Source organism: Peromyscus californicus, unplaced genomic scaffold (assembly GCF_007827085.1).
Source record: "Peromyscus californicus insignis strain IS unplaced genomic scaffold, ASM782708v3 Scaffold_9__1_contigs__length_137607984, whole genome shotgun sequence".
NCBI lineage: Eukaryota > Metazoa > Chordata > Mammalia > Rodentia > Cricetidae > Peromyscus > Peromyscus californicus.
The window spans coordinates 115609159-115634926 of NW_026294617.1; the positions used below are offsets into that span (position 1 = coordinate 115609159).

The 25768-nt window shown below is 43.2% G+C and overlaps 1 long non-coding RNA gene across 1 annotated transcript in view; it reads left to right on the forward strand.

Annotated features, from left to right (window-relative positions):
* Nucleotides 1-25399, forward strand: part of LOC128106541 (uncharacterized) — a 51893-nt gene extending 26494 nt beyond the window's left edge. The window contains exons 2-3 of the long non-coding RNA XR_008216808.1: nt 22455-22497; nt 25160-25399. This is a non-coding gene — a long non-coding RNA (uncharacterized LOC128106541). The remainder of the gene's footprint in view (nt 1-22454; nt 22498-25159) is intronic.
* The last annotated feature ends 369 nt before the right edge of the window (nt 25400-25768 follow it).

The window sequence follows — 25768 nt, forward strand, 5'->3', positions numbered from 1 at the left end:
CAAGCTATGCATGTCATGACTTATTCTCTTGAAGTCTTGAGCTAGGGATGCAGCTCAGCATTAGAGTGCTTGCCTAGCAGGTGCAAGATTCTGGGTTCAATCCTCAGCCCCGCCCCACCCTGGAAAACTAGTAAGGCATAATATTAACAAGTTCCCATGCTGCCATTTATTTCCAAGAACTATTAATAGCTTATCCTCAATATCTAGAATCCTTGAATTTCACTCCGGGAATGGTAGCCTAATGCTACATGGTATCTTGTTAATATATGGAATATTTCAACAACTCATTGGAAACCATAACTATGTCCTTTAGCAGGGTAACCACACATTCCCAGTTCATCTGTTATACTTCTAAAATTACTACAAGTGCCTCTTCTCACTCTTAAAAGTGTCCTTGATCATGAGTCCCCTCAATCCTCCCTGGCACCCACATATATAGTGTTATATAAAGCAGAAATGCTTCCCTATATAGCTCATATGAATATATTTGAATAAAATTCTGTTTCTATATGTGGTTTCATATGGGTATTTTTCCTATGAATATATTAGCCACTTCTCATTCCCACCCTGTATTACGATGCTATGATTTGGATCAGCTGTTGATGTTGAAGGCTTGGTGTTATTGGGAGGTGATGGGAAGTTCTGCCACTGGGAACATGCCCTTGAAGGAGATGTTGTGACCCTGACACCTCATCTCCTTATTCTTTGTTCTCCTTTGTTCATGAGGTGAGCAGCTTCCTCTGCCAAGCCCCTCTTCTCCAGCTGTCCATGATGTTCTTCTTCACCACAGTCCCACAGACATCTGTGCAAAGCGACCATGGACCATAGCCTCTGAAATTCAGCAAAACTAAATCTTTCTCTTAAGGTGATTCCCGCCCCCCAAGTATTTGTTAAGTGACAGGATACTGATTAATACACATGCAACACAGTGTCATCATTAGCCCATATAATCTGATAATCTGATCACATTTATAATTTTTCATTATTCTCATTTAACCCTAAATCAAAACCAGCAAAGTCAATGATGAGTGGTAATGCTTTGTGGGTGAAGGAATGCTGGGGTCAAATATTCAATAGCAAATTCTTTTATCATTATAACACCCCCGTCCTGGATGTCCATATCTGTTAGCAATGACCCAATGACTCCTGGACCATGTCATTTCTCACAGAAGAACTTACAATAAAAATGTCTCCTCTTTAGTATCATAGGATTTCAATAGTGAGAGGAATAAGCACCATCAAGCATTTCTCCCCTTTAAGTAGACAGCATGCCCACAAAGTCTTCATACTCATCAGATCAGAGGTCCCATCCAATTGAAAGAACATCTACCAAGAATGTGGGACAATGTTTCTACATCACATAACATCCAGTGACTTGGGGCTGGAGAGATGGCTTAGAGGTTAAGAGCCCTGGCTACTCTTCTAGACGACCCAGGTTCAGTTCCCAGCACCCACATGGCAGCTCACAACTGTATGTAATTCTAGTTCCAGAGTATGCGACACCTTTACACAGACATACATGCAGGTAAAACGCCAATGAATATGAAATAAAAATAAAATTTAAAAATCTAGTGGCTCCATTTGATAGAAAATATTTAATAATTCAGTGTTTTCTGATTATTTAGATATTTTAGTATCTAAAAACGGATTATAAACTTGGCAGTAGTATTGCCTATATTTAATTTTGCAATGAGGAATAAAACTATGGATGATGTCCTAGCAACATTGGTATCTGCTTTTCATGACAAAATACATTGTTCCCTCCAAAAAGTCATCATTAGAACTGGTACTAAAAACTTCATTAGTTTCTAGAAAAGTTACTCTTCTATATTTGAAAATTGTGGGGAAGCTCTGTTGGCTTCATTTAACTTTTGGGCAAAAATTTAAAAACCCTCTATCAAGGAGTAAATAGTTGTATAAACAGTTTATTGCTGCAGGAAAACTGGATTAAATGTTTTCATCCTGTGTGCATCCTTTTTGCATTTTCTTCTGGGTCACGTGTGTGAAATGATCTTATTTGCACATCATCCTGAACCAGCACATACAGATTCTTCTTTTCCGTTTGCTCTGTTTTTGATCACTGCCTAGAAAACTTTTCTGAATTGTCATATTTATGGAATATTTTATAATTCCTTTTCTTTAAGAAAGTGATTTTAAGCCTGCGGTCAATTTTTACCAATTGGAGGAATACATAAACAAGGAATGACATTAGATGGGAACTGCCTCATCCGGTAAAGCAGAATGAAGCTTTAACAAGGATTTGCCTTTAAGTCTGTAACAGCGTTTCTGTGAAAGTCACAATTTCATTTCAAATGTGTAAAACATGTTTGTTGAGCATAAGTCTGTTCGCTCTCCCCTGTGAAGCTACCAGGACTATGAAGAGAGTATGCACTCATTGGCCGGATTTTTAGGGTGGTGCTCAGAGCAGGGTTTGACCAGTTGATGTCACACTCGTCTCTAATCATTTTCCCTCCTAAAACTCTAGAACCAAAAGTCATTTTTGTGGGCTTTGTGCTAAAATATCACTTTAGCCTAGAGAAAACTCAGCTCTCAAATGTATTCCTAAAAAGAAAATCATCTAAGTTTCCTTGGTAACGACCGGTAATGCTTTCCGGTCCTTGATGCCTGGAAGCGCTCTCTCCATCGCAGAAACAAAGACAGCCCGACCAAACAGCCGCGTAGGTCACCAATCACAACCAAGACCCATGTAAAGCTGAGAGTGCCACAGAGGTGCTCTACAAAATAATGACATTGGTTTCACAAAGACACATGGGAAGATCAATCTCACTAAATTAACCTATTCATTTTTTTTTCATCCAGGCAATGATCCTTAAGTGAACATTTATTGAATTCTTATTTTCCCTTTGCTTTGACCTTAATTGCAAACTCCGTTTTACCCTCCATCCTATTTATCCCACCAATTAAGTCTTTGGGAGCAGATTCTGAATAGGACTTAAAATAATTTTATGGTTTTGTTTGTCTGTTTGCATTTTGAGACAGAGTGTCACTGTGTAGCCCAAGCTGACTTTATTCTCATGATCCTGTCACCTCCATCTTCTGACACCAGGCGTAGGCACAGGTGACCATGCTGGCTGGTAAGGCTTAGATTTCAATCTTTCTGCACAAGTGGTGGTATCACTTACACACAGCATGGGTACAGATTTTAGATGTACTATTCAAGTAGTTTTGAGAAACGTGTATGGAAATGTAAGACATTTATATGAATTTTAAATTATAATTACTATATCTTTAGTATGAAATGGCCTCATTTAGATGGTTTAATATAAGGTCATATTTTTAGATCTCTTGAATAGTATATTAAGATATAGCTGTAAAGTACTGAAATAGAAGGTCTGTTTGAAAAACTTACCTAGACTATGCACCTACACACAAAGAATGGGAAGACTAAGGAGTATGGGGTTGTGCATTTATTACATATAAAGAATTCTTAAAACAATTATAAAAATACAGCCTGTTTTAAAAATGGGCAGAGAATTTCAAAAGGACATATGCAAATGTTCACTAAGAGCTGGGGATGGCAGTGACACATAGTGTACCCTGCCTGTAACCCCAGTATTTGGGAGGTAGAGGCAGGAGGATCAAAATTCAAGGTCAGCTTCAGCTACATAGCAAGTTTGAGGTCAGTGTGGGTTGCACAAGCCCTGTCTCCATACACAAATAAGCAAATGCTACATGAACACATACTCAACAAAGTTTGACCTTTAGAGAAACACACATTAAAACCACAAGGAGATACAGCTCCTTGCCCACTAGGATTATTGTAATAGAAAAGTAGAGGAATTGGAGGCCTCCCTCATTCACTGCTGGTGAGATTGAGCACAGTGTCGCTGCAGACAGAGTAAGCTGATTGGCTCAAAAAGCTAAACCTGGAGGTACCATTGACCTATGTATATACTTCTGTGTGTGCATCCAAGAAAAATGGGACTATAAGTCTTCACAAAGCTTGTATATGAGCATTTATAACAGCAATATTCAAAATAGCCAGAAAAGAAGCAGAAAGTCCATGTCCATGACTGGTGAATGGATAAACAGGATGCCATAATCCACAAATGGGATGTCGTATGGCATAAAAGAGTGTGAAGCACTAACACATGTTACAACTTGGGTGTGTCCCGCCTCCGCTTGCCAGCTGTGAGATGCCAGTCACAACTGACCACAAACTGTATGATTCCATTTATATGAAACACTCAGAACAGGCTACAGAGTTGGAAAGTAGATTAATGTCACTCAGACTTCAGTGGGAACAAAGAGCAAGGAGAAACAGGAAGTACTAACAAGACCCAGTTTGTATTTGGATGCCACAAATTTCTATAATTAAATTGCGCTAGAACTTGGAGAATATATACATAAGTAGGAGGGAGCTGTAATTTTACATGTATGAATTATATACATACCAGTACGCTGTCTCAAAATGTGATAGACAAAATGTTAGAAGAAATCTAGAATATGGTCTGTTTTCCCCTAGGTAAATAAAGGACACCTTAAACTGGTCTCCACATTACAAGCAACCAAAGAAGTTACTGGTAAAATTTTGTCCATTGATCTCTAACTGCCACAATTAACAATTTCTGTTGACAGAAAGCACCAGAAGGAAGTTGGAAGGAGAGGATGTCTTAGGATGTTTGCAACAAGAGGTCTGTCTAGTCATGGTAAAATGCAGAACACTTTATGTTCTAGTCACAAGGCACCATCGTTCTGGAGCCAGCTGAGGCTTTGTGGGGAGGGGTCAGCTCTGGTCAGTGTTACTGAGCTGCAGTGTGACTGGGCAGTTGTGCAGCAAGAAGGTGCAGAGGGGTGAGGAGAACCCTGTGTTCCCGATGCTGGAGCAAGGTGACTGACTGAAGGAAGTTTCTCTCAACCAGGAGGCTCTTCTGACCTCAGGGCCCCAAAGGCCACCATCACCGCCTCAGTATACCTCCCCCAGGGTGTTCACAAACAGTCCTAGTTTATTGTGCCCAGGATCATCACACTAATATGTCCCTTCAGCTTTAAAGGGAAATATTGCTTTAACAAATGCTATCTGTCGCCGGCCGCCACTGTTTGGGATGGTTGTGCCATTTTATATTCTTAGCAGAACTATGAAGGAGTGAGTTGTAATCACGTCACTATCTTGCCAAGACATCGTCAGTGTTTAAGATGTTGGCATCAGTGAGACTAGTTAATAGACATATCATTTGGCACATTAACTCCTATGTTGTCGATAGACACCCAGCGCAAGCACATGTTAAAGGAAGTCTCGGGCATGTGCACCAGGAGAGAAAACATCCATAGCAGTGCTGTTTGTGAAACGCAGACATTGCAAACCACCGCAGTGCCCAGTGGATGAAGAGGAGATGTAGTTTAAGCCATCCACACAGCGGACTGCTGTACATACAGCAAGCAGGAAGACAATGAGATGGTACGCATTTGCTTTACAAGTATTCTGATGAGAAAAACACACCCAGCCACGTAGGCGTGAAATCCCAAGCCTTACAAAAAGATATTTACTATTAATAAATACATATGTGATGAAAGCAAAGACAAGCCAGAAAGAGTTCGTGCGAACTTTAGGATAGCAAGCTAGCAATCTTTATTTGTTTGTTTAAGGAGTGAAGTTTATTTAACCATGAACATCAGCCACTGGTTTTATCTTGTAGATTGAATATCGGAAGAATTTATTTCATTAGCATTTATACTGCTTATGCTCATATTAAAGTCTTCTGTGTCCAGATTCTTCCCTGTCTTCTCCGGTGCCCCACCTTTTGGGTCTTTGGTAATAGGGTCTCATTCTATTATATAGGGTCTCAGGCTGGTCACAGACTTACAGCATGCTTCATGCTTTCAGCCTCTCAAGTGTCTACAGGTGTGAATCACCACACCTGGTGAAATTTCCTCTTTTTATAAGCACACCAATCATATTGGCAAAGAACCTTCACTCATGTTTTACCCTGATTACTTTGTCTCTGTCCCCAAACAAGGCTGCATTCTACCCCTTGATTCCTGAGGATTAAGAATAGGATATAACTCTTTTGTGGGGGAGAGTAAAATTCAAGGCATAATAATGTTGGGTTTATTTTTATTGTGTTGAGCTTGAGCTTTCTTTGGTGCTTTGGAGTAGACAGCTTGATGCCTGAATCTGGAAGCTAGCGGACAGGCCCTGAGGACTCAGAAGTGCTCCATTGACAGCCATGAGGGTGGAGATGGTAACTGAGTCTATGGGGTAGGTGGGGTCATTTGGGAAGAGGATAACAGGTAAGAGACATAGCTGAGAACAGGACACTGATGAGCGGGACAAACCCACCAAGGGGACCCTTGAGGAGGTAGTACACAGGACAGGAAGAAGACAGGTCCGGAAGGAAAAGGGGAATGAGTCGTGTGAAGTAAAACATTAGAAAGCTGGTGACTGGAGGGGGGGCTTTTCAATGGCGCTAGCTGAGTCCTTGGCTGGAGTGACATGGACGGAAGCTCTATTTACCTAAGTGGTGTGCTAAGTGGAAGATGGAGTGGCCAGGAGCCTGCAGAACACTCTTCAAAACCCTGCATTCGAAAGGGGGAAGATCATAGCTGAGAAGTGGAGGCCATCGTAGGTCCAGAGAGAGTTGTTGCCTTGGTTATTTTTAAGATGGGAATGGTTAGGGCATGTTAGAATGCTGATTCAAGGTTTGGGATAGATGGGGGTTGAAGACAGAAAAGGGACAGGTATTGGTTATGGCTCTGAGTAAACAAAGGGACAGAACCAGAGACTAGGGAGAAGATCCTCTTCTCTTCCAAAGGAGGGAAAGAGGAGAGTGGGCATGGCTCTCAGCGTACTGCCTGGACAGGAGAAGGGTGAGAGTGGAGGAGCTCCCATGGCCCCTACTTTCTCTGTGCTGTAGGAAGCACAGTGTTCTCCTGAGAGTGAGTAGAAGGATAGATGGCTAAAGGACTGAAGGTTTGGAGGAGTCCTCTTGACCAGCAGACTCTTGAGCTGATAGAAAAGCAGAATACTGAGCGAGCAGGATGGCTCAGTGGGGTAAGGCCCTGGCCACCAAGGCAGACAGCCTGAATTTGACCCCAGGGCCCACATGGTGGAAGGAGAGAACCGACTCTCATAAGTTGTGCTCTGACAACCACACGTGAGCTGTGGCATGCATACCTTCAACCCTCACTCACCAAAATAAATAAATAGAAATGTAGTAAAGATTTTAAAGAGCAGAATATGGATTCTGAGATTATAGAGAACCTGATGATGATGATGTTGTGGGATTTCTTCAGTGACATCAAAAAGACCTAATAAGACTAACTTACAGCCCCCAGTTCTCAGCAGCTAAATGCAATAAGCCTCATTTCATAATCAGCTTTCAGTCTAGTGGGAGTGGAGGTGGAGTGGGGAATCCCTTGCCATTCAGGGACCCCAACTCCTTCTGTCTAGTGGCTCTTCCATCTTCTGGAGCTGTAGTAATTTTCTTGCAACCTGAAAGAATGTATAGAAGGAGAAATCGTGCAGAGTAGATTGTGGGAAGTTTTAAGGATCAAGTCTGGCAGTGGGTGACATAATTTCTGGTATATACCATAGACCAAAGTTTAGTTCCACTGTCCCTACTGAGTGCAAGAATGGCGTGGATACTTTTTAGAATGTCAAGAAGGAACTCCAGTAAGCGATTATTTAGCCTTTATTACAGATGCACACAGTCTCTGAGTCCTAGTGTCCATTGCTGTGAAAGCCACACCTGCTCCAGCAAGGACGTACCACCTAATCCCTCCCTAGCGACCACTCCCTAGTGACCAAGCATTCAAATACACGAGTCTATGGGAGCCATCCTCAAACCACCATGGTTGTCAGTGGTCTTGTTGGAGGAGGTGTGTCACTGGGGGTGGGCCTTGAGGTCTTAAATGAGCTCTCTCTTCCTGCTGCCTGTGGGTTCAGATGTAGAATTCTCAGCTCCTTCTCCAGCACCATGTCTGCTTATGTGTTGCCTCGCTTCCTGTCATGATGATAATGGACTAAACCTCTGAAACTGTAAATCATCCTCAATTAAATGCTTTCCTTTGTAAGAGTGCCATGGTCATTGAGTCTCTTCACAGCAGGAGAACACTGACTAAGACACTCTGGTTGAGGGACTTAGGGCTCTAAGAGGTTAAGTAACTTATCTAAAGCCACAGATGTGATAAGTGGCTGAGCTGGCATTCAGGCTCTGGCTTCGGTGCCGAAGATCTTACCTACTACAAAAGCAGACAGAGACATATCAGCTCATATCCAACAGGATAAGGATCAGAGGATTCTGAGAATGGGATGCTTACATTCCATGATAAGGGCTGAGAGCCAGGAAATTCTTTACAGTTGCTGGCTAGAGCAGGATGTTAGGGCCGAGCTGGCTGGGTTTCATCTCAGCTCCATCTCTCATGAGCTGTTTATGCTTGGAAAGGTATTTACCTGTTTGTGCTTGTTTTCCCCATCTGTAAGATGGGGGTCACCAACACTTATCTATGTAGAGTTGTATAGAGTGAAGTTAGTTAGTATGAATACTCACAGTTACCACTAAATTACTTCTGGGATGGATGGGTAGGATAAATAGCGTTCCATGGTGGGGGAAACACATACGAAACAGTATTTTCAAATGATGAATTTGGGAAGTGGAGTGTGCTCACATAACTGTTGACTTTTCAATTTGGCTGAGGCAAAGAGCTAATACTGGGCACAAAAGACATACAAACTAGAATGCTCAATTGGAATCTTGTAGATGTCCAGCTAAGGAATGCCCGTGTAAGTTCAGAGAGAATATAGAACTTCCAAAGGTTTGGGGGAAGTGGTATAATAACATTAGAATATCATTTTTAATTTTTTATCAATTTTTATATGTTCGTGTATGAGTGTGTCTGTGTGAGTGTGTGCCACACGTGTGCAGGTACCTCTGTAGGCCGGGAAAGGACATCAGATGCCCTGGGGCTGGAATTACAAGGGGTTGTGAGTGGTCCACATGGGAGCTGGGAATTGCACTTGGGTCATCTGCAAGTGTACTATATTTTTAAACCACCAAGCCATCTCTTTAGTCCCTGGAATGTTTTTTCCCAAGTATGATTTCATATGTCAAGCAAATGTACTGAACAGATGAAAAACTTTCTCAGTCTACTTGGTGGTTATATTTCTCAGGAGAAATTAATAATATAATCTTGTGCTTCATAAATCCATCTACCCACTGACCTACCCAACAATGAAATGCTTATTACTTTAACACACACTTCATTCTACATGGACCTAAGAAGACTGTGAACATATACAAATGGAGCAGATAAATAATATATGAAAACTTAACAACGTATAGAATTCATCAGAAGGTGATTATCTAGGATTAGGATCTGAAATAAGATGCAGAATCCAACTAATTGCACATTCCCTCAGCCTTCTGAAAATACAGACATAAAGGGAATATGCAATTCTTATTACCTTATAAAAATTCTAGTATCTTTTGGCAAAACTGGCTCTTTCTTCCTGGAGCTCAGTGGAAAAATAGCGTGTACTTTCTGTTAATGTCCAGTTTTTAGGAAGTGAAAAGTCAACCTTCAAGCAGTCATTTCTGATGACTCACTGTCAGCAGCAGTTCCCCAACCCCCTGAGTCTGATGATTTCTTTGACTTAGTAGAAAATGTTTTCTCAGCCTACACCTGGAGTTTATATTGGAAGCATCCTCCCAAAGGCCCATGTGTTGAAAGCCTGGCTGCCAGCCTGTGACACCACTGGGAGATTGTGGGACCTGTAATAGATGGGGTCCGGGGAGAGGAAGTTAGACATCTCTAGTGTCCTTGAAGGGGATCTGAGAGCGCATGCCCATTTCCTTCTGGCTCTTTGCCTCCCAGCTGCCGTGAGGACAGCTTCTTCCACTTTGCACCCTGCCATGTCAGTGAGTCATCACAGATCAGAAGCAGTGAGACCAAGTGATTGTGGGTGCTGAGGACTGACCTTGAGTCCTCTGGAAGACCAGCCAGTGCTTTTAACCACTGCGCCATCTCTCCAGCCTTCACTCCCCGCTTTGAAAAGTAGATTGTCACAGGTATTTTATTGCAGTGATGGAAAGCTCACTAATACAGTGCAATGCAATGCATTGCAATGCAATGCAATCCAATGCAACACAATGCAATGCAATACAACTCAATGCAACACAATCCAATGTAATAGATGTGTATTCTGGACATTCAACTTATAAGTTGCTTCCAATTTTCCGTTACTATAAACAACACTACAAAATATCCTAACATATATTTCCTTGAGAGGTGTGCAAACAATTCTCTACAGAATATAATCAGAAGTAGAATTGATGGATTGTGAAGGATGACTAGCCTTATTAAGTAATGTCGACTTACTCTCTGGATTAACACCCACAGACTAGCAGGTGTTTTAACACTTGGTGCCAGAACACATTTTAAAGAAGAAGCAATGTATGACATGGTAGCCGTTGTCTCAGCACCACCGCTCTTGAAGGGGATTGTCTTTTCAAGCATTTCTTGGCTGTCAGGTGCAGTCTTCCATCTGTGAAATGTCTGAGCAAATCTATAATATTTTTAGACCTGTCCATTTGTGAGCGAGGGTCATCTGTGTTCTGGTAATCCAGTTTTGGGCTACATGAATTTTAAGCATATTTTGTCTGTTTGTGCATGTATGTGCATGTGAGTACAGGTGATCGCAGAGGCCAGAAGAGGGTGTTGCATCCCCTGGAGCTGGAGTTATAGGTAAACCATGAGACACCTGATGTGGGTGGTGGGAAACAAACTCAGGTCCCCTGCAAGAGCAGTTTGCCCTGTTATCCACCCAGCTATCACTCCAGCCCCTGAAGCCAATTTTAAAGAGTTGGATAATGCAATATATGTTATGGATCATCACTTAACCAGTACTGAGTTAAATCATTGCTTTATACCATATGCCAGTATAGATTCCAGATGAATCAAGAAGCGAATTGTCAAAATGAAAGCATATAATTATCAGAAGAATATAAAATTAAACACTTACTCATCGCCTAAGGAAAAAATGGAAAGTTTAATGGAAAAAATTTAATTAAGAATTTTACATAGTTTCTTCATGGTTCCTGATGTGGATCTTTCTATGGAAGAGTCTTTCCCTTGAAGGATGCATACTGACCAGCTGAAAGAGCTACAGTGTAGAGATAAGAAGGGAATAGACTTGAATTTACTTTGTACAATTTAAGAAGAAAGATAATATAGTGAGATTATGGGCAGTTTTTACCTTTTCTCTACAGTGTTTTTCACATTTGGTTATTCATTGATACATGCACACTGAGATGGCTTAATGGTTAAGAGTTCTTGCTGTACAATGATGAAGGCTTCAGTTCAGAGCCAAGCACCCATAAAACTGGCCAGGCCTGGCCTCACACACACCTGTAACCCTAGCACTGTTGGGAAGACGAGAGAATCTCAGGGGTTTGCTGCCTAAGAAAAAAATTGAGAGCTCTGGGATCAGGGAGAGACCCTGCCTCAAAGGAATAAGGTGAACAGTACAGAGGGAGACACTCAGTGTCCTCCTCTGGCCTTCAAGCATACATGCAGGCACACACACACACCACTCACACCACACATATATACACTTTTCAGCATGGAAGAAAATATGTACTTTTGAAAGTAACTTGAAGGCCAGGCAGTGGTGGTGTACGCCTTTAATCCCAGCACTCAGGAGGCAGAGCCAGGCAGATCTCTATGAGTTCAAGGCCAGCCTGGCCTACAAAGTGAGTTCCAGGAAAGGCTCCAAAGCTACACAGAGAAACTCTGTCTCAAAAACAAACAAACAAACAACAAAAAAAAGAAAGAAAAAACTCGAAGGCTTTAAAGTAGACTAAAGAAACTTGAAAACCATCTTAAAAAAATACAACATTCATCTCGATTTGAAAATAGGCAAAGGAGCTGGCTATAAAAAAAACGTAGTTCATTAAAAAAGTAAAAGGGCCAGCAGGCATAATAAAATATATTTTATTTCACTGGTAATTCGAGAAATACAAATTAAATAATTATGAGCTATCACAGTGGCCAGGGAACTGGCAGAGATGAAAGGGAGAGAGAGAGAGAGAGAGAGAGAGAGAGAGAGAGAGAGAGAGAGAGAGAGAGAGAGAGAGCACATGCTGCACCAACAGAGGTCTTCAGAAATGGATATAATCAGGACCACTGGAGGTTATACAACCGCTATTAAGAGAGTTTGGCAAAGACATCAGGAGCTTTAAATGACACCAAAACTTTGTCATCATTTTCCCCTCAGAAAATAACCAAGTAAGTACACCAAGATTCCGAAAATGTTAAGAGTGAAAATTAGCAGCTGTCTAATGCGCATCACAGAGGAGGGACTCAGTGAGTGGTGACATCCTTGGAACTGGAATACTGTTTCATTTGAAGACAATTACCTCCAATTTACTTCAAGTGGAAATGTGGTCCCAGAATGGTGGAAAGACAGAGTACACAGGATCTGTGTTGCCATTGCGTTTTTGGAAGTGTGTGTAACTGGGCGTGGGTGTGTGTGCATTTACAAACAAAATACACTGGAAAGAAACATCCCCTTGCAGTAGTAAAGAGCTCTGGCTGCTCTCCCAATGGTCCAGGTTCAATTCCCAGCATCCACAGAGTGACTTCATAACTGTCTGTAATTCCAATTCCAGGGGATCTAACAGTCCTTTCTAGCCTCTATGAGTACCAGGTTTGCACCTAGTACACAGACATGAAGGCAAAACACTTATATACATAAAAGAAAAAGTTAAACTAGAAGTTTAATATATTAACATATATTTAGTACACACTCAGAAAACCCGAGGGTAAATGAATCCCGTCTTCTATGTACTCACCCCTTTGGGGTATTTCAGATCCTACCCTTGTTTACTTCATGTTTATTAGACATTACGGGTTTTGTAATTGTTTCAGAAGGTTATCAGGTGAGAAGCTGAATGTGTATGAGAGCCCCTAACTCCCAGGGCCCAGGGAAGCACATACTGTGAGGCTCTTGGCTCATACATTGGATCGGATGTATGGTTACTCTTCGCAGGTATATTGGATGTGAAGTCCATCTTTACGCTCACGAGACTAGAAACAGAGTTGAGCTGTGGTTTTTCAATGTATATAAACCTTCAAAAATAACTGGAATTTATTACTGTCCATTTATCGCCGTTCTGATGGTGGGTTGCTCGTTTTCATAAGAGTAACAAAGTGGGGCTGGAGAGATGGCTCAGCAGTTAAGAGTACTTGCTGCTCTTGCAGAGGATCTGGGTTCAGTTCCTAGCACCCACATGGTGGCTCACAACCACCTGAGGCTCGGGGTCTAGGGTATCCAATGCCTTCTTCTGAACTCCCCGGGCACCAGAAATGCACATATTGTCTATACATATGTACAGGCAAAACACTCATACACATGAAATAAAAACAAAAATGAGTAGTAAAGTAAAATATATACATGTAATTAGTAAACTATCTATTTTATACCTTTTTGTCATTTCATGCTTATTTCTGTAGATAGTGATTCCTCATCTTGTTATGAGGAATATTTTTTTACCCAATTTATGGTTGACTGCTAGTAAATACTTGTGGATGAAAATTTAAATATTTTATTCAAAATATACACAAATTGCTCATATTTTAATTTTAATAGTACACTACTAAATACCTAAAAATTTTCAGTTATTTTATATTTAAAAAGATGTTTTCTTCCTAGATACTTACAAACATAAATTATAATACATAACTTTCTCAAAATCAGATTTAAATATGACTAAGCTTTGAATTTTTAAGTAAACTTAACCCAATTACATTAAATGTTTTCACAAAAATAAAATCCTTTGCAGCTCCAATGCTAAGTTTATTACTGAGTTTCTAATGCAAAGAACCAGAAAGATCACACTTGCACTGTTTTACCTGGGCCTGAGTTCTCACAATTGTTGGTTTTAAGACTCCTTGAAGTTATTAAATTATTGAGAACTCCAAAGGCCTTTGCTCATGTGGATAAGATCTCTCAACACGTGCATGTTGTAACTAATACTGGAATAGTTTTTAAATTTGTTTTTATTATGTGCACATGGGTGCCTGAACACCGGTTTGTGCATGTGGGTGCAGTGCCTATGGAGGCCAGCAGAGGGAGACAGATCCCTTGAAATTAGAGTTGCCGCCTGTTGTGTGCGGCCTCATGTGGGCACTAGAAATTTAACTTGAGTCCTCTGCAAGAGCAATATGCACTCTTACCTGCCAAGCTATCTCTCCAGCCCCCACTGGCATGTTTTTAAAGCAAAAAAATATGTAAGCATAGCTCCCACTAGCTCTCAGAGCAATGATGGCGTTACGTGTCTTGCAGCCTTTTGGAGAACTCCAATGTGAAAGCACGAGAATTAAAAAGGCAAAACACATTTAATATTATTAAGAAAAAGACCCTGGAAGAGTCTTGCATCCCTGGGAGCACTGGTTTAAAACATACATGCCCCACATTTCAGGGTGCTTTAATATGTTGACTATTCCCACTCGATCCTTGCTACCACTGTGTATATTGGGCTAGTCTGTGGACACCTTTGGAGCCTTGCCCAGGAGTCTGAAGAAAACCACAAAAATGGCCATGGCCACTACCTCTTAATGCTTCTTCATTATGCAAGAATCTATTTCTAAGAATCCTGTCTAATTGGATGACCCCAACAAGTTACTTTGCCTTTTTTCCCCTCCCTAAGTGCTTCCTCCGTGTTCCCTGGGGCTCCTGAGTGGTCTTGGTCTGGGACCGTGTGGCTCTCGGTGTGCTGCGTTCTAGGTGGCCTGGGCCGAAGCCAGTGACCTTTCGGTACCTTTTAAGCTGAAATGCAGTTCTGTGGAAACATCTCTTCCTCAGAGTTTTCAGTCTTCCCTTTTCTGGGGCCTCTGGGAAACATTTGCAAAGTCCTTGGTGGACTCATGAAGGGAGGACAATGGGCTCACAGGCCTCCTCCCCCGCTTTGGCCTTGTTCCTGGAACACAAAAATCCAGATACTTGCTCCTGTTGGATGGAGGTGGAACCACCTTCAGAGGCTCCCTCTCTGGGAGCTGCATGAGCTCTCGCGCTCTCTCTCTCTCCACCTCCCTCCCTCTCTCTCTCCCTCCCCCTCCCTCCCTCCCTCCCTCCCTCTCTCTCTCTCTCTCTCTCTCTCTCTCTCTCTCTCTCTCTCTCTCTCTCTCTCTCTCTCTCTCTCTCTCTCTCTCTCCATGTAAAATACCCCGGATCCCCTTTTAGGCCGGGAGCAGTCTCTGGACCTCTTTCTCGGATCTTTCCAGGGCCCTCAGTGCCTGCACTGGGTGCCTTTCCTCTTTGCATCTGCATTCTGGTTCTGCGCCTCTCCCGGAGCAGGAGCAGGCACAGGCTCCCGGCCTCTGATGGTCTGCCACCACCCACAACTTAGTCCCTAGATTTTGCTTTCCTTTTCCTTGTCTTCTTTTTCGGCAAAGGTATTATGTTAAACATTTGGATCATGGCTTATTCATGAGCACAGATCAGCAAAGCACTCGATTTCTGTTTGAGGGTGGGGCTGTTAGCATTTCTGGCACCTCTAGCCACCAGGAAGCCACTAGAGGTGCCAGAAATGCTAACAGCGGCAGAGTCTCATGTAGCCCAGGCTTACCTCAACTATATAGTTGAAGCTAGCCTTGAACTACTGGTCCTTTTCCCTCTACCTCCCAAGAGCTGGAATTGTGGGCATGTGTCATCCTGTCAAAAGCTGCTTTTCTTGATTTTTTTTTTTTACAAAATGTACAAATAAATGCATGTAGAGGTCAGAGGATAACCTGTAAAAGCTGTTTGATCCCCTGATGTCTGGCATGGCGGCAGGGACCTTTATGCACAGAGCCATCCTGACAGCCCAAAGGTTAATTCACTGTGGCTTAAGAGTACTGTTCTAAGAACCACCGTGTCTTCTGCCCTCTCGACTGCTGCAGGAGGGAAACCGGATGTATGTATGTATGTTTTCGCGCTGAAGGGGGCCCCTGAGGCTGGGCTCTCCGACTTGTCACTGTAAGAAAGCTCGCTCTAGCTGGTGCTAAGCCATCCTGTCTGGTCTTTGGCAGACCTGTCTACCTTGCAAGGCTTTCTCGGAGCCTAGTTGCTCCCCTGAAGGCTTTTTCAAAGGGCGTCTTCCGTGTGCACCCTTCCAGGATTACTTCAAAGGCTCCGCAGCCTTGGGAGGAGGGAAGGATGACAATACCGGAAATACCAGCTGCGGAAGGCTTTGCTTTGGCAGCTCTTTGATTGTGGTATAGGTGGAGAGGTGGCCGCTCTAACCCTCCGCAGCTCGCTGGCCCTCACAGCTCGTTACAGATGTTTTCTTCTGCTCTGCTTTCTCCAGGGGCCCCCTCTGCCACTCTGAGCCACTACTTCTCAAGGCTTATGTAAATTTCCCGGGGCCTTTGCTGCTCCTGCCTCCGCTGATCCCTTTATCTGTTGCCAACACTGGAGTCTCCTAATCTTGCTTTGAGCTGAGAGGCATCCACAGTCGGGTGGGGTGAGGCTCCCCTGCTCAGGAGGTGGGACCTTCTCCTGGCTGTGTGTTTTATTTCAAAGTTACTGAGCACAGCAGGAAAGAGTGTGAGCGTCTGTTCAAGGAAGACACTCCGGAGACACTTCATGGGCCCCAACCTAGATCTGAAACCTTACCGAGTGGAATGGAAAAAATTGTTTATTTAATTAATTAATTGTTTGTGTTTTTTTTTTCTGTGTAGCCCTGGCTGTCCTGGAACTCTCTCTGTAGACCAGGCTCGCTTCAAACTCAGAGATCTGCTTGCCTCTGCCTTCCAAGTGCTGGGATTAAATGCATGCGGGACCATGCCCGATATGAAAAAAAATGTTAGAGTAAAAGAAATGTTTCCCATTTCCCTGTGGATGTGCAGACACCAGCCGACGGGTATTCTTTAACTGGTACTATTCTCAAGGGGACTCTGAGCTTAGGGAAATGAAAACGCCTGCTGTCCATGTATTCATTTAGTTCTCTCTGGAGGGTGCATATCTTTTCCAGAAAGTTCTCTAGGCTTGGCTTCGAGGGCTTGCTGCCTTTTGCTTCCCTACTGAGTCACTCAACCTTGAAATGTCGGAGCAGCTGCCCAAACACCAAGTGCCCATGTTAAAACAATGAAGGCTTTTCGGAGCCTTCAGCGAGCTGATGTGAGAGGTTGCTTACTAAACAAAACAATCCCACGGAGGCGCAGCCACCTGCCGGGAAACACTTCCTGCCTGTGTGTAAAATCTGAGAACAGAACCTGTTGGGGTGTGTTCTGTAAACTGCTCTGAGCTCTTGTTTACACTGAACTAACTCCAGAAAGGATCGGGTAGTGAGTGAACAACCAGGTTAGACACAGATCAGTGACACAGTTTGCAAGAGTCCCGATCCCAGGCCAGTGTGCGAGTGTGTGTGTGTGTGTGTGTGTGTGTGTGTGTGTGTGTGTAGCTGCACATGAATATATGTGCTAGGAAACCTCTAAATTATCACAGAGAGGTGAAGATCACATTTAGTAAACTCTTCTCCAGGACCAGTACTGTGTACGGGTCACCCGGCGAGGTCTAGGGTCAGGGAATAAGCACAGCGGCTCTGGCTGGGGCCGAGAACCTCCAAGAGGCTAACGCAATGAGTGCGAGCGGGGTTACCAAACCTTTGTTTTCTTTGGAGATCTCAGAGCAGAAGTGACGGCTTAACAGAGAGCACACTGAGTCCTGCCTTCCACGTGTTCCACCTTCCGCCATCCTTCCCCCCATCTTCCACTTCCCCCATTCTCCAGCTTCCCCATGCCTCCCACTGCCCCCCTCCCCCCACCCCCACCCGTTCCCCACAGCCCACACCCTCCTGCTTCCCATCTATCAGCATGTCTGATGTATCCTTCAAACACCGAACTGAATTTGAGAGCATTTTTTTTTTTTTAGTACACGTTTGAAGGCACCACCAATATGCTAGCTTGCCATGGAATTCCCACACCTGGCCCAAACTCATTTCACCCAGAGTTTGCCATTGTGGAGATTTGACTAGTTCAAACTGTAGAAAGGGCACTTTTCATCTGAAGATGGGTTTTGTTGTTTTGTTTTGCGATAAGGCCTTATCATTTACAGTCCAGACCAGTCTAGAACTCGTTGTGATCCTCCTGCCTTAGCCTCCTAACTGCTGGGCTTAGGAGATTTTACTCAGGCATCGTCTGCACACTTCACCCTGGAGTGTTTGATGTAGGTGATTTGAATGCGACCCGCTTCTACAGACACCTGCTGAGAGTGGGCGACAGATGCAAAGGTGGTAAAAATGATGTATGCATTGGGGAAAAAGAGAGGAAGCAGGAACTTAGCCGAGTGTCATGGCAACAGGTACTGCACTTCCTAGTCCTGACCCACATCTCATTCTGATGAAGACTTGCCTGAGCCGAGTTGGCTCCATGTCATACCCCCGGGCCTCGAACCCGAGGCTATGACCAGCAGGAGTGGGGACTGTTGATGACGGTAGACGAAAGGGGTGCTGGGAAGAGAAGTGGCATCTGGACCATGAGTGAGACACTACACAGAAAGTCCAAGTTTCTTTGTCCTCCAGTTCCTATAAGCCGTACATTGATCCCCCAATTCCTATGCTGAAATTTAGTTGCCTTCAGAACCGATCAGATCACAAAGGCAGAACCCATATGGATGATTAGTTGCCCTTAAAGAAGAATTTGACGGTGACGTCTCTGTCTCCCCCACCTCGTGAATGTGCTTTGTCACAAAAGCTAGGGGCCATCTTGATCTTAGACCTTCCAGACCTCAGAACTGTGAGCAACAAATTTTATTTTGTTTTGTTTTATTTTATTTTATTTTATTTTTGGTTTTTCAAGACAGGGTTTCTCCATGTAGCTTTACGCCTGTCCTGGAACTCATTCTGTACCCCAGGCTGGCCTCGAACTCACAGAGATCCGCCTGGCTCTGCCTCCCAGGTGCTGGGATTAAAGGTGTGCACCACCACTGCCTGGCTGAGCAGTAAATTTCAATTCTAAATTAATAGTTGTGGTGGCTTGAAAGAGGGCTCCCAGAGGCTCATAGATTTGAATGCTTGGTCACCAGGGAGTAGCACTATTTGAAAGGATTGGGAGGTGTGACCTTGTTGGAGGAAGTGTGTCACTGGGGGGTGGACTATGACATTTTAAAAGCCCAAGCCGGGCCCAGGATCTTTTTCTTCTTGCCGCCTAAGTGAGGAGCTGGATGTAGAACTCTCAGCTACTTCTCCAGCACCATGTCTGCTTGCCTGTTGCCATGCCCTCATCCTGCTGATAATGGGCTAATCCTCTGAAACCGTAAGGCCCAATTAAATCCTTTCCTCTATAAGAGTTGCTGTGGCCATGGTGTCTCTTCACAACAATAGAACACTAAGTAAGACAAATAGTCTAAGATAGTTTTGACACAGTGGCCTGAATAGGCTAAGACCAGTTATTTGGTTGAGATCCCTTGACCCAGAATTGAGCTGAAAAACTATATTCTTGTAGGTCTTTAGAACAAACTAGCTCAGAAGTTGTGAGCTCTGTCTTGTGTCACTTGCCATTGTCCTGCTCAAGGCCCCAGCTCTACAGCTGGGCCTCTCTTTTCTCTTTTTCTTCCCTTTAATGTCTTTATCTTACGTAGTCACAAGGACTGCCATTTGTTAGCCCCTCTCCCCAGGAAAGGATACACTTTTTGCTCAAAGCTCAGGCTCAAAGCAGAGTGCCCTTCACAATGCCTGCACAAGGAACATCCGATGCCTATGTTCACACCTCTGCCTCCCTCTCACACTCTCCACCCCTGCAGAGGGAGGAGCCCACACTGGGCTTTCCTCTGAGTTTTTCCTCAAATAGAAGCCAGATTGGTTCATTACAGTTCACCTTTTAAGAAGCAGAGTAAGAGACAGAATTTCAGAGTTAAAATGGAAAATTTGTGATCAGCCATAGACATTTTTAAAATGAGGGAGTGTGGATTTTCATGTGTTTATGTGTGTTTCCTTAGCCCTTAATTAGTGTCTGAGGTTGCTCTGATGTTTGTGAGCATGAAATTAGAATTTTAGCTGTATAGAGCAATGGTTCTCAACCTGTGGGTTGTGACCCCTTTGACAAACCTCTATCTCAAAAAATATTTACATTATGATTCATAACAGTAGCAAAATTGCAGTTATGAAGTAGCAATGAAAATTTTATTGCTGGGGGTCACCACCACATGAGGAACTGTATTAAGGGGTCGCAGCGTTAGGAAGGTTGAGGACCACTGATCTGGAGGGTTGGGATTATTTAATCTGGAGACAAATCCAAAGAACAACAGCCAGAGGGCTGTCACCACCAAGTAACAGGCACTTTGGTTTAAAGGACGGAACCGCTCCAATTGCTGCCCCATGGATTTGTATTTTAATGGCGAACTTTACAGTTTGGAACAAGTTACATGGAGAGGATCCAGGATCTTTTCTCAGGGTCATTAAAACAAAACTTGTCATGATCAGCCGGTTCTGTCCTGGTCCAAACTGAGGGAGGAGGGGACATTCCCCTCTATTTTTATCTCAAGGGAAAGAAGAATTCCTGGTGCTGGTTCTTCCTGTCTGAACTGAACACTTGCCCGGCTGTGCTTTTGTAACTGGGGACAAATGATTGTACTAGAAAATCTGTCTTCCTAATACATTATTTATGAGGAAAACTAGTGTGGACTAGTATAGAAAAGGAATTTTTAAGTGTATGTATAATTTATGTATAATCATCGCTCTGAGCTCCAATTTTAAAACCAGGCCCATCAGAGGAAAATTGAGAGGAAAACATCCTCTAGAATCTTGTACACACTTGAAAATGATTTGCGTTTTTAGGTTCTAGCCCCTCGTTTCTAGAGCATCGCCATGCTCTGTAGGGTTGGTGTGGCAATGACTTCAGATCTCGCTGTGTCTCTGACGCCTGGTTCTTCCTGTTTTGTCTCTACGCTGGAAAAAAAAAAAAACATCAGGATGAGACTCACTGATTCCTAGGTAATTAGAGCATTTCTAAGTGTTTATAGTAGATTGCGAAGGGGTTAAACTCTCCCACCCTCACAACTGAATTTAAATTTCCGTTCTCTGAGAAGGGCAAAACAGGTGTCTTTTCCACAAAAGGCCATTTATCCACAAGGCCCTTACATTCAGGGACGAGGCCTGAGCCAGCCTCACAATATCTCAAGGACAAACCCAGCAGCCCCCTTCTGAGTCACGTCCGAACTTACCCAAGTTTGTGCAAGTATGCCCCAAAATAATAAGACTAAACCTCAGTCGATTAAAAGTATACTAATATAGCTGCTGCTTGTTTAACCAATCATATTTGAGATGACCTAACTGTCACCGAAACTTCTCTTAGCTGTGCTTAAAAGGAGCCTACAGGCTCCTCTCAGGGTCGTCGCCATTTTGTACAGGTGAACGACCCCACATGCATGCTGGAATATTAATAAATGCTCTTTGCTCTTACATACTATTTGAGTCTGCGGTCTTCCTTCAGCATTTCCTTGGACCCTACAATTGTTCAATAAAGAATTCCAGGGAAATTGATTGGCTATTTTGAAAAATAATGGAATTAGATCCTTACTTTATTATATAAAGCAAAAGAGATTCCAAATCAACCAAATATATGAAATGGAAACACAAGAGAAGAGATCAGTAACTACTGTGTAGTCGATCTTTAGAGAAGGAAAGACCACTGCACACATAACGCTAGAGATGGCAAATGGTGAAGCCAAGATTCATGAAAGTTAGAGGGTGAATGTTAAAAACTCTGGTGGGTGAAGGCACAGTCCAGTGGGGAGTACACGTCTAGCATGCACACGGTCCTGGGTCAAGGAATACTATCACAATTTTTGTGTGTGTGTGTAGATTAATAAATACACAAAATAAAATAAAAATTATAATCTAGGAAAAATCTTTCTAACATGTGTGGGAAAGTGCTTGTTAAAAGATAAAAATGGTTTCCAAGATTGAGTGGAAGGGACTCACCACCAGACAGTGGACAAGAAGCCTGTATAATTGGTGGTCAGAGAAAGGACGGCAAAGGAGAAGTTGAGATATGAACAAGTAGTCACTCACGTGACTCATGAAGTTACAGAACAAGTTTTTCACATGGATCAAATTTCTTGTTTTTTGTTTTTCGAGACAGGGTTTCTCTGTGTAGCCCTGGCTGTCCTGGAACTCATTCTGTAGACCAGAATGGCTTCAAACTCACTGAGATCCACCTGCCTCTGTCTAACATTTATCAAATTCTAATTGACAAAATTGCGTATACTTATGTGTTCAGTGTGTTATCCTGGTCTGTGTGCACGTAGTGAAACTGTTAAATCAAGGTGCTACATCATTACCTCACCTATGTACATTTCTGGGTGATGAAAATGTTTAAGGTCTTTCTTAACAGCTCCCAACCATGACACTGCTATAGTCATCATGTTGCACAGCACACCTCTAGAACTTATTCTTGTCTGACTGAAATTATGTCCCTTGGGCCAACAGATCCCCACTTTCTTCTTTCCCCTTCAGCCCTGGTAATCGCCTCCGGCTTCCATGAGTTGGTTTTCATTAGGTAAGTGAGATCTTATGATATTGAGTCCTGTGCCTGGCTGACTTCACTCAACACAGTGTTCTCCAGGACCTTCTGTGTTGTTGTGAATGGCAGGATTCCCTTGTTAAGGTTGAATGGCAGTCCATTTTATTAGCCTATCCGTCTGCTGATAGACATTTAGCTTGAGCCCATGTCTCAGTGGTTATGATCAATGCTGCAGTGAATGAACACAGGGCGCAGATGCCCCTTGACAAACTGATTTCATTTCTTTTGGATATGTACCCAGAAATCCGACTACTGGACCAAATAATTGTGCTTTCTCTCTCTGTTTCTCTGTCTCTCTGTCTCTCTCTGTCTCTGTCTCTCTTTCTGTCTCACTGTCTCTGTCTCTGTCTCTCTGTCTCTGTCTCTCTCTCTCTCCCCTCAGACGAAGAAGGATTTGTCTGCGCTCAGGGTTCAACAGGGTGCAGTGCAGTGGGTCACAGCTGGGAGGGCGTGGCTGGGACCCTTCCACGGATCAGGAAGGAGAACACAAGGGGTTCTACCACTCTGCTTTCTCCCTTTCCCCTTTTTTTCCAGCCCGTGGATTGGTTCCACCCACATTTGGGGTGGGTCTTCCCACCTTGGTTAAGCATTTCTAGAAATACTCTCTCATACATTCCCAGAGACGAGGCCTTGCTATGTCTCTGAGGCCTGGTCCTTCTTGCTTTGTCTTTGCACTAAAAAAAAAAAAAAAAAAAAAAAAAAAAGACACATCAGATTATGATGGCCCATTCTCCCCTTGGAGCTGTGTTTTTTAATCTCTCGACCCCTCTCCAGGAGATGTGGAAGCTGCACTGGCAGAAGTCTGCTTGGCTACCTGTTGTTATTTATAGATAGTCTAATAGAACCTTCTTACTATAGCAACTAAAGAATAGTGAGTTGCCTAATGAATAGAGTTTATATAGCCCCTTGCTAGAAAAATACTGCATAAGAAACTGTAAATCATAAAAAACTGTTTGCTACTTGTAGACAAACTGATTACTCAAATTCAAGATGTACATGAACTTTTAGGCCAGATTCCTCAGCCAAGAAAGCAGGGAAATAGCCCATATTTTCTTCCTTTTACTTTTTTGTGTGCAAGTATTATTTTTTAATTAGTAACTTTGTCCAGCAGTGCACAAGCATCCTGCCCTTGATTAGGGGCAGCAGATTGACACTTTCTACTCTGTCATATTGGTAAAAGCACTGGGGAAAGCCACTTGCAATAGTATAATGTTACATGACCATGATTCACAGGGCAGAGGGGTTCCACAGACAAAGAATACACACAGGATGTTTTCTTCACTCTGAGTTGTTTAGTGTAAAAATAGCCACTGAATAACAGCAGTTTGTCGCTAGAGTTTTCCTGCCTTGCCCACAGTCAGGACAAATCTTTGTCACCTGCCAGTCCCACAGTCCCAACCAAGTAAACACAGAGACTTATATTGGTTACAAACTGTATGGCCATGGCAGGCTTTTTGCTAACTGTTCTTATAGCTTAAATTAATCCATTTCCATAAATCTATACCTTGCCACGTGGCTTGTGGCTTACCGGCATCTTCACATGCTGCTTGTTGTCGCGTCTGCCTCGACCAGCAAGGAAGACACAACACCGAGCTCTTCTTCAAAACTGTTTTATTCAGGCCTTTTCAAATCTATTTCCTTTGTTCTTCTCCCCTAGGGAGAGCCCGCCCCAGCCTTATATAGGTCTCAGTCCACCAGCCACCATGTGCCACATGGGATTCCTGGATAGGTACACGTATGCCTTAGCAAGCCAAAATCTAAAGCCAAGCCAAATAAGGAGTTGTTTAACATAGAGAGCACTCGCCATCGGGAGGGTGGGGGGCGGAAGCCAGCGCCATCTCAAGGATGCAGCTTCACGCAGCTCTCTACAGCTTGTCATGGCGATGGCTGGCAGTGACTCCCTCTGCCTTCCTGTTCTTTCTTTTCTCCTCTCTGTTAGTCCTGCCTATACTTCCTGCCTAGCCACTGGCCAATCAGTGTTTTATTTATTGACCAATCAGAGTAATTTGACATACAGACCATCCCACAGCAGCAGTTGATACCAGAGTGACAGGCATTTAAACATTCTTGTACCTGGTTCTTAGTTCTGAGGCCTGAATACTGGCTTTTCCTTTCGAGGCACTAAGAACAGCTGGGCTACAAGTCATTTGGAATATTTTGCAGGACTTTTGCAATCAGGTTTAAACTTCTAGTATACATTGTGAAATAAAATTATATTCACAGTAAACCTGAAGGAGAAATATAAAAAGAAACATTTGGAATTAGGCCCAGTTCAAATAAGCACACATATGAATGATTTATTTTTAACACATTGTGTATATATGTGTATATGTCTGTGTGTGGGTAGATGAACATGTTTGCAGGTGTGCACGTGCCCCTGAGGTTAGCATGTGTCAGATCCCCCAGAGCATGAGTTCCAGGCTGTTGGGGTTACCCCATGGGGTGCTGGGAACCCTAATCCCTGAGCCTTTGCTCTGACCCCTTGTTTTATGTCTTATTGGCTATATGGCTTCAATCTGTATGAGTTTTGAGCCTCCTCAGCTGTAAAACTGAAAGAATTGTGACTAAATAGTTATGGTGGTTATAGTTTTGTGATGTCTTTTCAGATACATCATCATTGTATTTGTTTTCTCCCAAGGGAGGATGTAGTGGGTAGCCGTTCCAGCTTTGACCTGGAAGTACCACCCTCTTTGAGGCTTCAGTAACTGTCACACCTACAAGGCAGAGCCGAGAGAGGACCCCTGAAGACCCGAGATGGAGATGGGCCAGCTCTCTTGGTTCCTGGACCCTGGACGCTGGAGGTAGACTGAGCAGAGTTCTCCAGAGAACACTGCTGGACTGCGCTTCACCTTTCCCAGACCTGTAACCTATCCCTTTACTTGTAAGTTACCCTACAAAATAAACCTTCCTTTTAACTACATGGAGTTGCCTTAATAGTTAAACCAATAGGAAGATGCTATCTGTAGCCTACAAGCGAGGAAAACTGCCCCTCAGACTTGGGAGTACCTTTCCCTGAACAACACTGGAGAAGACGCTAATGTTCTGATTTATAGTTAGGTGATGATATTTTATTTGTGCATCTCAATCTTATCTGGGGATCAGAGGAAAAAGCCAGCCACTATATTAAACATAGAAGTCAGGCAGTGGTAGCACACGCCTTTAATCCTAGCATTCAGGAGGCAGAGATTCATCTGGATCTCTGTGAGTTCAAGGCCACACTGTGAACAGAGCCAGGCATGGTGGCACA